Genomic DNA, 15220 nt, shown 5'->3' with positions numbered 1-15220 from the left:
TACCAAAATTCAGGGTTGCATACCCTCACGACCAGATTTAAGACTGTTACTTACCTCAAACTGTGCAAACTCCTACTCCGAAATGCCTTTGCCCCTCGAATCAGTCTCCAAATGCTCTGAATCTAGACACAAGTAGTACGATATAATTAATATAGGCTAAAGGAATCAATTCCACAAGAAAAACACTAAATTATAAGCCAAAATCCGAAATAGGCTCGACCCGGTCCTCGGGCCCACGTCTCGCAATCCGACGAAAGTCCCAAAACCCGAAAGCCCATTCACTTACGAGTTCACTCGTACCAAAATTATCCAAATCCGATATCAAAATCTCAATTAAAACCCAAAAGCTTAGTTGAAGAACTTCCCATTTTTCCCAAATTTTCCACCCAAATGCGAAATGAAAAGAAGAAATCGATGATAGATTACTAGGATATAACCAAAATCAAGTGAAGAATCGTTACCCAATTGATGTCTCTGAAACTCCCTCAAAATCTCGCCCAAATACGATCTCTCAAACTCAAGTTTTGATAAAAATAGCCAAACCCTCGTTTTTGAAATCTTATATTCTGCCCAGGCAAATCCTTCTTCGCGAATGCAATACCCTTGTCATGAACGTGAAGACAACTCATCTCAACCCTACGCGAACACAGGACCAACATCGCGAACACATAGGCAAAAAGGCATGGGGTTCCAGCCGCTCAACTTTCTCTATGCGAATGTGATGCCCATCTCGCGTTCGCGATGCACTGCTTAACAACTCCTTCGCAAACGCGACTCCCATTTCGCGAACGTGAAGAACAATATTCCTCCTGCCTCCAGCTCCTCTTCGCGAACGCGAAGAAGGAAACTAGCAACCAGAAAATCTGCTATCTTTCGCAAGTCCAAAATGATCCATTAAGCATCCGAAACTCACCCGAGGCCACCAGGACCTCAACCAAATATACCAACCAGTCCTAAAACACCATACAAACTTAGTCGAGCCCTCAAATCACATCAAACAACAACAAAACATGAATCACCCTTCGATCCAATCTTAATGAACTTGAAACGTCCAATTGACCTCAAATTTTGCATACAAGTCATATTCAACATTATGGACCTATTCCAACTTCCGGAATAGGAATCCGACCCCGATATCAAAAAGTCCACTTCCGGTTTAAATCTCCAAAAATTTGACTTTCGCCATTTCAAGCCTAATTCTACTACATACCTCCAAATCACATTACGGACGTGCTCCTAAGTCCAAAATCACCCAATGGAGCTAACGAAACCGACGGAACTCCATTTCGGAGTTGTCTTCACATAGTTCCGGCTACAGTTAAAATCCTAAGACTTCAGCTTCTGTTTTAGGGACTAAGTGTCCCAAATCACTCCGAAACTACAACAAAACCTCACGGCAAGTCTCATAAGCAGAAAAAGATATGGGAGAGGCAGTAAATAGGAGATCGGGGCTAATATACTCAAAACGAATGGCCGGGTCGTTACATCCTCCCCTTTTAAAACAATCATTCATCCTCAAACGAGTATAGAGATATACTTGAAGTGGTGAAAATATGAGGATAATTGTTGTGCATATCATGCTCGGTCTCCCAAGTCGCCTCCTCGACCGGCTGACCCCTCCACTGAACCTTCACATAAGTAATATTCTTCGACTTCAGCTTCCGAACCTGCCTATCCAAGATCGCCACCAGCTCCTCAACATAAGATAAATCCTTGTCCAACTGGACTGAGCTGAAATCCAACACGTGAGACGGATCACTGTGATACTTCCGGAGCATAGAAACATAGAATACATGATGAAATCCTGTTAGACTGGGAGGCAAGGCAAGCTCATAAGCAACCTCCCCAACACGTTGCTACACCTCAAATGGGCTGATAAACCTCAGGCTCGACTTGCCCTTCTTTCCGAACCTCATAACACCCTTCATGGGTGACACCCAGAGCAAGACCCGCTCTCTAACCATGAATGCAACATCGCGAACCTTCCAATCTGCATAACTCTTCTGTCTGGACTGGGCTGTGCGTAGTCTATCCTGAATCACCTTAACCTTCTCCAGAGCATCCTGAACCAAGTCTGTACCTAATAATCTAGCCTCGCCCGGCTCGAACTAACCCATTGGAGACCTACACCGCCTACCATACTGTTACACCCCATATTTTCGTACGTGAGAGTACGTCATAAATAAATTGATGAAAGCTCAAAAACGAGATGTCACATCCCGCATATTTGTACGTTAAAAGTTTTGTCATAAGTTAATCGACATAAGCTCGGGAATGGGATTATTTTGGGGTTATAAGTATTATGCTATTTCGAACAAGTGGTAAGTAAATTCGTGAAGGTGAAAGGGTAAGCGAATAGAAGAAAATAAGTTTCGTCGAAATTTGACGTTTTGGGATAAAATACGGTCCAAGCTATAATACCTGGTATTTATGGACTTGTGCCCTACAAGGTACCACATGACCATGATAGTAAGGTGTACTAAAAGTAAGTAGTATTTTAAGTAATTTGAGATAATTTTTAATTATGTAGATAATTGGGTTACTTAATGATTTTGATGGGATAATTAACTAAGAAATTAAAGTCTTTGAATAAAGTGTAAGGGCCCCAACATGGCAGCCAAGAAACTTGGTTAAATATGACTCTTGAGTGGATTAGTCATCTTATCATGTGGGGCCCACCTAAAGGTTAAATAACCTTTCAAATTCACAATTGAATTGCCCATCTCTTAAGAACAAGCTTCAACAAGGTCCATGAATTGCAATGGCAACGTGAGTATTTAAAAATATTTCATACGAAGACCATTTTATACTATATAGCGTGGGATTTTGACTAATTCACAAAGATACGAATTCACTAAAGCCATAAAAGTCTTTCAACGTAATTGCTCCAGCAAGTATCATACAAGGTTATGATCAATTTCACAAAGTGATTATATGGAATTTGCAACAAGAACTTGTACGAGACTACTAGTAACGTGAGATTTTCATATCATCTTCAACAAGATTTTCATATCGTCTTCAACGAGATTTTCATAGCAATTCAACAAGATTTCATAGCATCTTAAGCAACGTGAGATTTTACTATTTTAGAGAGTACGGTGCAATCTTTCTCAAGAATATCATACGAATTTTTCCCTACTTCGATCCGCCGTTACGTGTTATCGCAATCAACGGGTGTTAAAGGGATTGTCAAGAGGATCGATTCAGGTATGTTAAGGCTATCCCTTCTTTCTTTTTGGCATGATCCAAATAATACAAATGAAACGAGCAAAATATGTAACTTTCATAAATAACTCTATTCATAGAAGTACTAGGGGTGTCTATATTCTTGATTCCCCATATGAATTATTATTCTATCTTCTGTTCATGGGTATCAGAAAAATACATATTTGATAAAGTTTATCCGAAAGGCATATTGATTTTATGATATTTTGAGAAATTTTAGTAACGTATTTCTTATGCATTTCATGCATTTATACATGTACATTGACCCATGTCCATATGTCATTATATACGCGTATATTATATGTATACAGGATATGGGAAAAGGTTACGGCGTTATATACACACCACCACCTGATCAGCTGGTATACGTTGATAATTCTCCCACAGTGGCTGAAATGACATGATGGGATGCCCTCAGAGGCTTGATGATGTTATGAACGCATATATCTATGCATGGTATGACATTTATACGCATAGGAATGACATTATAAAAATGAAATGATTCATAGAGCTATGCAAACGTACATGTCGAGTCTTTTACTCCATGTTTCTCTCATGTTTATTATTTACTAATTTTCATTCCTTACATACTCGGTATATTATTTGTACTGACGTCCCTTTTGCCTGGGGACGCTGCGTTTCATGCCCGTAGGTCTCGATAGACAGGTCGAGAGTCCTCCAAGTAGGCGATCAGCTCAGCGGAAGATGTTAATGCACTTTATTTGCTCCGGAGTTGCTTGTTTGGTCAGTATGATTTAGACGTGTATTGTTTGGTATGGCTGGACTCTGTCCCGACCTTTATGACAATTATGTATTCTTAAAGGCTTGTAGACAGATGTTATGTACGTAAAAGATTGTATGTCCTTGTCGGCCTATGTTCAGTGTACGAGTGGTTATTTTGGTCTTATAGGCCCATATAAGTTGGTATTACATGTTGTATTCCACCTATCTCATGGTAGCCTCTCCGGCTCAGTTATCTATGATAGTATGATACGAAAAGATACGTTATGTTGGTACTCGATTGAGTAAGGTATCGGGTGCCCGTCGCGGCCCATCGGTTTGGGTCGTGACAAAAGTGGTATCAGAACAGTTCTGTCCTAGGAAGTCTACAAGCCGTGTCTAGTAGAGTCTTGTTTATGGGTGTGTTGTGCACCACACTTATAAGCAGGAGTCTACATGGCATTTAGGACTGTCACTCTTTCTTCTTACTCTAGATCGTGTGGTAGAGCTCAGTTGTAAGAACTCAATTTCCTAAACTCTATCTTATTGATAATACGATGATGCCTCCATCCAGAAAGACGGTTGGTAAGAGATGTAGCTGTGGAAGAGTTGAGTTAGAGGAACTCAATTTTTGCATCATGCTTATGATGGATAAATATGAGATATTCAACTGATCATGTGTGTACTAATATGTGTAAGTTCTTGATAAGGATCCCTAAGACAAGAATATCTATCCACTCTTACGGTAAAAAGGAATAAGAGAATCGGAAGGTAGACACAAGTTTCAGCAAGTAAAAGAAGCAAATGAAAGAGGGTTCGAGGTACCTAGTTAATGAAGGTTAACAGTATTTACAATTCAAGTAGAGAAAAATAAGCATTCTGAGTTACTTTCAACAGTAACGGAGATATATACAATTGATCACACCCATTTTAGTTATCCCCTATGAGGGCTGACAGGTGCAGTTTAAGAGAAGGACATGATATCAAGACCCGGCTGGGGTTAGAGTAACCCAAAATGGTGAATGGATTGTTTGTGTTAGTTGACATTTCCGAAGGATATTGCAAATGTGGTAATAGATCTCCTTGTGAGACACCCAGATGGTGCACTCTAAAATAGTACAACTAGATATGAGTACTACAAAGATAGGCACTGGAAGCCTTGAAGGGATAAATATTACCTTAGTGTGGCTCCCATCCCTAGTAGAACGGGAATGTTAGGCAACCCGAAGAGCCAGGGGATGGAGCAAGGGGAGCTAAAAGCAAAAGAATGTCCCGTTGGAGTTTTCAGAATAAAGTGATAGGCATAAATGTTAGCAGGGAAATAAGAAGTGATTTAATGAAGCATTATGAGTAAGATGTGATACATGGATGACAACGGTAGATAAAAAAGATGACAGTATTATAGAGTCTATAGTCAAGTAAAGGAAAAGACGAGAGGTGACAGGCCTTGAGACAACAAAAGCGTATAGGCCATAAAGTCATATCCTCATTTCGAGAAATAAATTCGTGACTCTAACACGACTACCAGAAGGAAAAGTTAGACCCCAAAATAATAGAAATCAGTATGGGCTAGTGAACAAGATAAACTAAACGTGAATTAGGGACTGAGTGAATTGATAATGGTCGGCATCATGAGGATTTCATATTGCGTTCCGACGATAATAGAATGGACAACAGAAAAAGATTCATGAGAAATTTAGAGAATGGTCATTTAGGAAGACGCTTCCCTAAAGCTAGCAATGTGAGCAAAGTTAAGCTTAAGGGACTATGTGTGCCAGTTATACTAGGTGTCACCCTCGTGAGTAAGGAATTTTGTTATCCTTGGTGCAGAAGGATTACCGCAAGGCAGGTAAGGGTCATTGACGATGTGAAAGGACGCCAAAAATAAAGAGGTAAAACATCTATAGGCGTCGTAGCTCTGAATATTAGTACTCCCCTAAAATGGGGGAATATGGAATGATGTGACACTAAGTCAGAATCAAGTGGTTTTAGTAACTACAGAATGGTAAAAGGGAGAATGCGATAAAAATGAGATAGGGATGAGATTGCACTCATTCAAATCCTACAAGTATGCAACGATTCCATGACATTATGCAAACACGCCGTCAAGGAGAGGAAGTAAGGATTCCTGCCCGAGATGTTATTAATAGATAAGGAGCTAGTGCGAGACGTAAGTTAAGACAAAGGAAATAACCCAAGAAAGATTACGTAGGATATTAATACGAGAATGGGCCAATGAGTAGTTAGTAGTTGATTCACGATGAGCCTAGTTATGGCTAGACAGGAGGTTACAGACGAATCAACAGATCATGCAAGATAAACATATTAAAACTCAATATAGTGAATTCAACCTCGCAGTTATGACATCGTGATCCTTGAGAAATATTAACATAGAAGTTGGGGTAGTAATGGTATCGTATGAGGGTTACAGAGATAAAAGAGAGTGCCATTGGGAAGACAATTAAAATATCAGCTCAGAAGCAACCCTATGAGCACAAGGGCATGAAGGTAAGTAAGTAAGGATAATTACAAGTAAGAAGGAACATCAAAAATTCTATCAGGAATTTGATGTAATAAGCTCGTAGATTTACAAGAGTCAGAGGGTCCTCCCTAAGTACTACAACGAAAGACTAGCTGAGGAAATAAGTAAAAAAAGGCTCAACCTAAGCATAGTGACCTAAAGAGGAAATGGTCGTGTAACAACAGTCTCACAACAACATTGTATGCACTCCATAAGAAAGTGGCACCTACCGTGGTTAATGAACGGAGAGTAAAATCAGAAGTGATATTCAAGATCATATGAGTTGTATGGAATTCCAATATGTGTGGGCACTAAGATAAGCTAAGTATGCACGCAACAAGTGGCAGAACGGCCAGGAGAAGTAATAGCTTATGTTTATAGAAAGCTGAGATGGAACAAAAGGAATTATTCGATCAATGATCCAGAGTTAGTTATAAACGCACTTAAAATTTCAGAGTATTATCCATGAAGCATATATATTAACATTCATACAGCCGTAGAAGACTCCGGTATAAGTTAAAAGAAAGAATTGAGTCTGGGTCATAGACAAGGGATTGAATTGTTAGATGATGGTATCACGGATATTCCATAGTAGCTATGAAAGACTAAAGTAATAACTAATGCCAGGAGCCGCAGATCGGAAGATAACTTAAGCCTACACGAAGGCTGATCAGAAGGAAGAGGAAACTAAAGAGTTACATCAATGAAACAAATCAGGAGTCTGATTATTGGACCCAGAAAATTTTAGACATCATGATTTAGAACATTGCAGAATTTCTCTTAATATCAGAGGTACAAGAGAGATAGTACAATAACCATATTCTATAACGGCTCTACGATAAAGCCAATTAGAAAAGTACCAGCCTCATAAGAAGTCATTATGAAGCTCCCACCGGATTGTGTATGCACCAGAGGTGCAAGTGTTATAATAGAGCTTCAAGTCGTGGATGTGAATTATACCTATGTGGAAGGGAGGTCATAAAAGAGATAGAAGATGTGAGGCGAGATTTTAAGGTAAGTAAGGTAAAGGTGAACACAACGTACGAGATACTCAAATGCAGAAGGTTGTGAATAGTCCATACTTTAGATAAAGGCCTGAAGCGCTGAGACTCAGTATCCAGGAATGATAACGACATTGTCAGTGGCATATTTTCCAGCCTATGGTTTCTATGTATCGAGAGGTCTAGTTAAAAGAGTAAAGAAAATTAGAGACAATGTGATGTCTCGCTTGATGTTCCAGAGGAAATCTATGGTGCAAGCAAGTTGAAGGAAGGTTGCGAGTAGTATAAATATATATGTGTAGGTCGCAAGCTAAAGTATGGTAAAGCGACAAGGTTTTAGGAAGGCAGGAGTAAGGATAAGAAAGGGCGAGTGAGAAGGTGAGGAGAATGGATAAGTCCTCACGATTAAGCCCATGAAAATAAGGGAGCTAATGGTCTCTCTAAGTTATAGAAAGCTCAGTATAGCCTGAGTGAACTTAAATAAGTCTAAGACTAGTAGCATTTAGAAGAGATGGAATGCTGCCCTGGTAGTAGAATGAGGGTGTAATTGTGATAAATGAAAGATGACGTTTGGGCCTTTGATTGAGTAATGATTTCATGAATTGTACATGATTAAAATACTCACGTGAGGAAAATCACATTGAGATGCTATGAAATATGGCTATGAAATATGGCATGATCCAAATAATACAAATGAAACGAGCAAAATACGCAACTTCCATAAATGACTCTATTCATAGAAGTACTATGGGTGTCTATATTCTTGATTTTCCATGTGAATTATTATTATATCTTCTATTCATGGGTAGCAGAAAAATACGTATTTGATAAAGTTTATCGAAAAGGCATATTGATTTTATGATATTCTGAGAAATCTTAGTAACGTATTTCTTATGCATTTCATGCATTTATACATGTACATTGACCCATGACCATATGTCATTATATACGCGTATATTATATGTATACGGGATATGGGAAAAGGTTACGGCGTTATATACGCACCACCACCTGATCAGCTGGTATACGTTGATGATTTGCCCACAGTGGCCGAAATGATATGATGGGATGCCCTCAGAAGCTTGATGATGTTATGAACGCATATACCTATGCATGGTATGACATTTATATGCATAGGCATGACATTATAAAAATGAAATGATTCACAGAGCTATGCAGACGTACATGTCAAGTCTTTTACTCCATGTTTCTCTCATGTCTATTATTTACTGATTTTCATTCCTTACATACTCGGTACATTATTTGTACTGACGTCCCTTTTGCCTGAGAACACTGCATTTCATGCCCGCAGATCTCGATAGACTGGTCGAAAGTCCTCCAAGTAGGCGATCAGCTCAGCGGAAGATGTTGGTACACTCCATTTGCTCCGGAGTTTCTTGTTTGGTCATTATAATTTAGACGTGTATATTTTGGTATGGCTGGGCTCTGTCCCGACCTTTATGACAATTATGCATTCTTAAAGGCTTGTAGACAGATGTCATGTACGTAAAAGATTGTATGGCCTTGTCGCCCTATGTTCAGTGTATGAGTGGTTATTTTGGTCTTATAGGCCCATATGTCTTATGTATAAGTTGGTATTACATGTTGTATTCCACCTATCTCACGGCAGCCTCTCCGGCTCAGTTATCTATGATAGTATGATACAAAAAGATACGTTATGTTGGTACTCGGTTGAGTAAGGTATCGGGTGCCCGTCGTGGCCCATCGGTTTGGGTCGTGACACTTACAGAGCCTCATACGGTGCCATCTGGATGCTCGACTAGTAAATGTTGTTATAAGAAAACTCCACTAGAGGCAAGAACTAATCCCATGAACCCCAAAACTCCATCATACACGCACGAAGCATATCCTCTAATATCTGTATAGTGCGCTCGGACTGTCCGTCCGTCTGAGGGTGAAATGATGTACTCAACTCCACTCGAGTACCCAACTCATGTTGTACAGTCCTCCAGAACTATGATGTAAACTGCGTACCCTGGTCAGAGATGATAGATACTGGTACGACATGAAACCTGATGATCTCGCGGATATACACTCGAGCTAGCTGCTCGGAAGAATAGGTAGTCATCACAGGAATGAAATGAGCTGACTTGGTCAGCCTATCAACAATTACCCAAACTGCATCAAACCTCTGCTGAGTCCGTGGGAGTCCAACAACGAAATCCATAGTGATCCGCTCCCACTTCCACTCCGGAATCTCTAACTTCTGAAGCAACCCACCGGGTCGTTGATGCTCATAGTTCACCTGCTGGCAATTTAGGCACCGACCAGTAATGCTGGCAATGTCCTTCTTCATTCTTCTCCACCAGTAATGTTGTCTCAAGTCCTAATACATCTTCACGGCACTCGGATAAATAGAATACCGCAAACTATGAGCCTCCTGGGGAATCAGCTCACGCAAACCATCTACATTGGGCACACACAACCTACCATGCATCCTCAATGCGCCATCATCCCCAATAGTGAAATTCTTAGTATCACCATGCTGGACCGTGTGCTTAAAGACAAGCAGATGGGGGTCATCATACTGACTCTCCCTGATACGATCATAAAGAGAAGGCCGAGTGACCACACAAGCCAATACTCGACTCAGATCAGAAATATCCAATCTAACAAACTGGTTGGCTAAGGCCTGAACATCCAATGTCAATGGTCTCTCTGCTGCTGGAAAATATGCTAAGCTCCCCAAACTCTTCGCCCGGCGACTCAAGTCATCGGCCACCATATTGGCCTTTCTGGGATGGTACAAAATGGTGATATCGTAGTCCTTAAGAAGCTCCAACCACCTCCGCTGACGCAAGTTAAGATCCTTCTGTTTGAACATATGCTGTAAACTCTGGTGATCAGTGTAAATTTCACATAGACACCGTACAAATAGTGCTGCCAGATCTTCAAGGCGTGAAAATAGCTGCTAACTCAAGGTCATGGACAGGATAGTTCTTTTCATGGGGCTTCAACTAGAGCGAAACATAAGCAATCACTATGCCCTCCTGCATCAGAACACACCCAATACCGATCCGAGAAGCATCACAATACACTGTGTAAGAACTAGAAGCTGATGGTAGAACTAGAACTGGAGTCGTGGTCAAAGCAATCTTGAGCTTCTGAAAGCTCTCCTCGCACTCACTCGACCACCTAAAAGGAGCACCCTTTTGGGTCAATTTAGTCGAGGGCGATGCAATAGATGAGAAACCCTCCACAAAACAACGGTAATAACCAGTCAAATCGAGAAAACTCCTAATCTCCGTGGCTGAGGACGGTCTGGGCCAATTCTGAACCCTCTCTATCTTCTTAGGATCTACCTGAATACCCTCACTGGACACCACGTGCCCCAAGAACGCCACTGAACTGAGCCAAAACTCATACTTGGAGAACTTTGCATAAAGCGTCTCCTCCCTCAACCGCTGTAACACGATCCTCAGATGTTGGGCATGCTCCTCCTGGCTACGAGAGTACACCAGAATGTCATCAATGAATACAATAACGAATGAGTCAAGATAAGGCTGAAACACACTGTTCATCATATACATGAATGCTATTGGGGCGTTGGTCAGCCCAAAAGACATCACAAGGAACTCATAATGGCCATATCGGGTCCTGAAAGTTGTCTTAAGAATATCTGAGTCCCAAATATTCAGCTGGTGATACCCTGACCTCAAATCAATCTTGGAGAACACCATCGCTCCCTGAAGATGGTCAAACAGATCATCAATACATGGCAAAGGATAGTTGTTCTTGATTGTGACCTTGTTCAACTGCCTGTAATCAATGCACATTCTCAAAGACTATCCTTCTTCTTTACAAATAGAACTGGTGCACCCCCAAGGTGACGCGCTAGGCCGGATAAACCCCTTATCAAGGAGTTCCTGAAGTTGTTCCTTTAATTCCCTCAACTCTGTTAGTGCCATACGATACGGTGGAAAATAAATGGGCTGAGTTCCCGGCACTAAATCAATACCGAAATCAATATCCCTGTCGAGCGACATGCTCGGCAGGTCTGCATGAAACACATCCGGGAAATCTCGCACCATCGGAACAGAATCAATAGCAGGGCTCTGCACTAACATCGCTCACAAAGGCCAGATAAGATAAACAACCCTTCTCAACCATCCGCTGAGCCTTCAAGCATGAAATCACTCTATTGGGAACATAGTCTATAGAGCCGCTGCACTTAACCCTCGGCAACCCCGGCATCGCCAACGTCATGGTCTTAGCATGACAATCTAGAATGGCATGATATGGAGACAACCAATCCATACCCAAAATCACATCACAATCGACCATACTAAGCAACAAGAGATCTACCCTGATCTCCAGACTCCCAATAGTCACCACACATGACCGATATACACGATCCACAATAATAGTATCGCCCACGGGAATGGATACATGAACAGATGAAACTAGAGACTCACGGGGCATATCCAGATAATGAATAAAATACGAGGACACATATGAATAAGTGGAACCAGGGCCAAATAATACAGAGGAATCTTTATGGAAAACTGAGACAATACCTATAATCACAGCATCCGAAGCAATGGCATCTGGTCTAGCAGGGAGAGCATAGAAACGGGCTGACCACCCCCCTCTCGGACGGCCCCAAGATGACTAAGCCCCACGCCGAGCTGGCTGAGCGGGTGGTGAAGAAACTAGTGTTGATGTCGTAGACTGGCTCCTCTTCTAAGCTGGACCTCCCACTAGGCGGGGACACTGCCTCCTCATGTGACCAAACTATCCACACTCATAGCAACTCCTCGGTGCTGGTGCTGGGGACTGAAGGGAGCCCCGAGCACCGGGATAACTGGTAAGAGGACCTGGCATAGACGAGCCCTGACACGATGGAGCACGGGACAAACTCTAAGCTGGGAGAGCACTGAGAGATGAATGGCCTTGATGATAATTGTATGAATGATGGCCAGATGATGCACCACAGTGAACTGGAAAGCTGTCTGAGCATGTCTGAAAGGACGACCCCTACCGTGGTGGAACTGACCCCCACTGCTAAATCCACCATGTCCACGAGGCCTCTTGGTCTCCTTCTCAACCCGCTCCTGGCTGCGAACCATCTCAATCCGACGAGCATTGTCGACAACCTCATCAAAAGTAGCATCAGGCACTTTCTCTCTAGTCATAAGCAATCGCAGATGAAATGTGAGGCCATCTATTAACCTCTTAATCCTCTCCCTGTCTGTGGGAACCAACCAGATAACATGACGGCCAACTCAAAAAATCTCATCTCATACCTCATCACGGACACATCACCCTGACGAAGCTACTCGGACTGCTTGCGTGGCTCCTCTCTGCGGGACTGAGGTACAAACTTCTCCAGGAATAGACCGGAGAACTGCTGTCAGGTAAAGGGTGCTACACCGACCGGCCTACGCCTCTCGTAAGCCTCCCACCAACTGAAGGCAGCCCCAGAGAAATGAAAAGTAGTGAACGAGACCCCACTGGTCTCTAGAATACCTATTGTACGGAGTATCCTCTGACACCTATCCAAGAATCCATGTGTATCCTCTCCCTCGGTACCACTGAACGATGGACGCTGGAGTCTCCCAAACCTCTCCAATCGACGCTGCTCATCACCGGGCATGATAGGAACCATATAGTCCTAAACAGCTACAACCGGTTAGGCTGGTGGTGCCCCCGATGTCTAGATTCCCTGTACAACCTTCTCTGGTGTGCGGGCGGCAGGAGTCTGAGCACCTCTTCCGACCTGAGAAGTGGTTGCAGCGGCCGGAATGGAGACCGCCTGAGCAAGACTGGTGCACATGGTCAGAATATGAGCTAAGGCCTCTTGAAGGCATGGAATTACAATGGGCACAAGTGGTGCCTGAGTGGGTCCCACAGGCTCATCCACAACTGGAGCCTGCTCCTGACCTGGGGCAACTGGTGGATCTGTAGGTGCTACCCTAGCTGTGGTGCGAGCTGCACCTTTGCCCCTACCGCGGCCTCTACTGCGACCTCGGCCTATCGCGGTCCTGACTGGTGGTTGTACATCCTGTCCCGTTACATGCGTCCTCACCATCTCTACAACAGAAATTCAGTTACCAGAATCAAACGATTAGCACGATAAGAATTCAAGAATGTGAAATTTCCTAAGGGTTCAGCAGCCTCTAGAAGATAAGTACAGACGTCTCTGTACCGATCCGCAAAACTTTACTAACCTGCTCATGACTCGTGAGACCTATGTAACCTAGGCTCTAATACCAACTTGTCACGACCCAAAACCCTAACCTGTCGTGATGGCGCCTATCGATGGTACTAGGCAAGCCGAATGTTATAAAAAATACTTCAATTGTTTCACAAAAATAAACCAAAAGCTTGATATGAAAGAGTTTTCATAAAGACAGTAGTTAAACTCAAAATACAACGCGGAAAATAGCCCCAAACATCGGAGTGTCACCAAGTCATGAGCATCTAAACAACCAATCTAAGAAACAGTGTCCATAAGAGTCTGTATCTAAATGCCAATACAGAAAAGAAAGATAACAAGAAAGGAAAGACAAGGACTGTGAACGCTGACAGCAACCTCATGAATCTCCGATACTCAACCACGCATGAGATCAACATCCTCCAAGACCAGATACACCTGGATCTGCACATGAAGTGCAGGGTGTAGTGTGAGTACAACCAACTCAGTAATTAACAAAAATAAATAAGGAACTGAGAAGTAGTGACAAGCTATACAATTACGGTTCACTTCAGTAGTTTCAGTAATGAAAGTAGACATGATTCAATTTCCAGCAATATAAATTAAGTCAGTTGTACATTTACTCAATTCAGATAAACCGGATACAATATTTCTTCCCAGAAGTTCAGAACAATGACATAGTTTAACTAAGTGTAGCAACAAAGGACATAAATGCAACCTTTCAGAGTAACAATCACTCAAGCTCTTAATAGCTCAGACACTCTGCTCTCAGCCCTCAATAATCACACTCAATAGGTACCTGCGCTCACTGGGGTGTACGGACTCTGGAGGGGCTCCTTCAGCCCAAGCGCTATATCGTTGCGGCGTGTAGCCTGATCTTATTATATAAGTAGCCATAAGGCTCGTTGTGGCGTGCAACCCGATACACAATCCATAAATAGCCATAGGGCTCGTTGCGGAGTGCAACCCGATCCATATACATTCAGCCCTCAGGCTCGTTGCGGCGTGCAACTCGATCCATATACACTCACATAGCTCACAGCTCGACACTCAGGCCCTATCTCAGTCACTAACCTCTCCAGCCTCTCGGGCTCTCAGAAATCATACAAACCAGTCCAAAAGAGGTAATAACAAGTATCAATAAGAAAACAAGAGGAAACAGAGATATGACATGCAAGTAAAACTGTAACTGAGTATAAGACAGTAAATAGCAGCTAATTCAATAAGTACCCGACCACTGCGGGTCCCGACAGTGATATCATATGGCCTAAGCATGGTTTCTAACATGAGTGGCAGTCAAATTTCTAGAAGACAGAGGAAACATGTAATTAACAATGAACTATTCGACTTTACAGTCTCACAGGACGGACCAAGTCACAATCCCCCACGGTGCACGCCCACACGCCTGTCACCTATCATGTGCGTCACCTCCAAAATAATCACATCATACCAACATCCGGGGTTTCATACCCTCAGGACCAGATTTAAGACTGTTACTTACCTCAAACCGCATAAAATCCTACTCCAAAATGCCGTTTCCCCTTGAATCAGTCTTCAAATGCTCTGAATCTAGCC

This window comes from Nicotiana tomentosiformis, chromosome 8 (assembly GCF_000390325.3).
Source record: "Nicotiana tomentosiformis chromosome 8, ASM39032v3, whole genome shotgun sequence".
In the NCBI taxonomy this organism is placed as follows: Eukaryota; Viridiplantae; Streptophyta; class Magnoliopsida; order Solanales; family Solanaceae; genus Nicotiana; species Nicotiana tomentosiformis.
Note: the sequence above shows the minus strand (reverse complement) of the source record.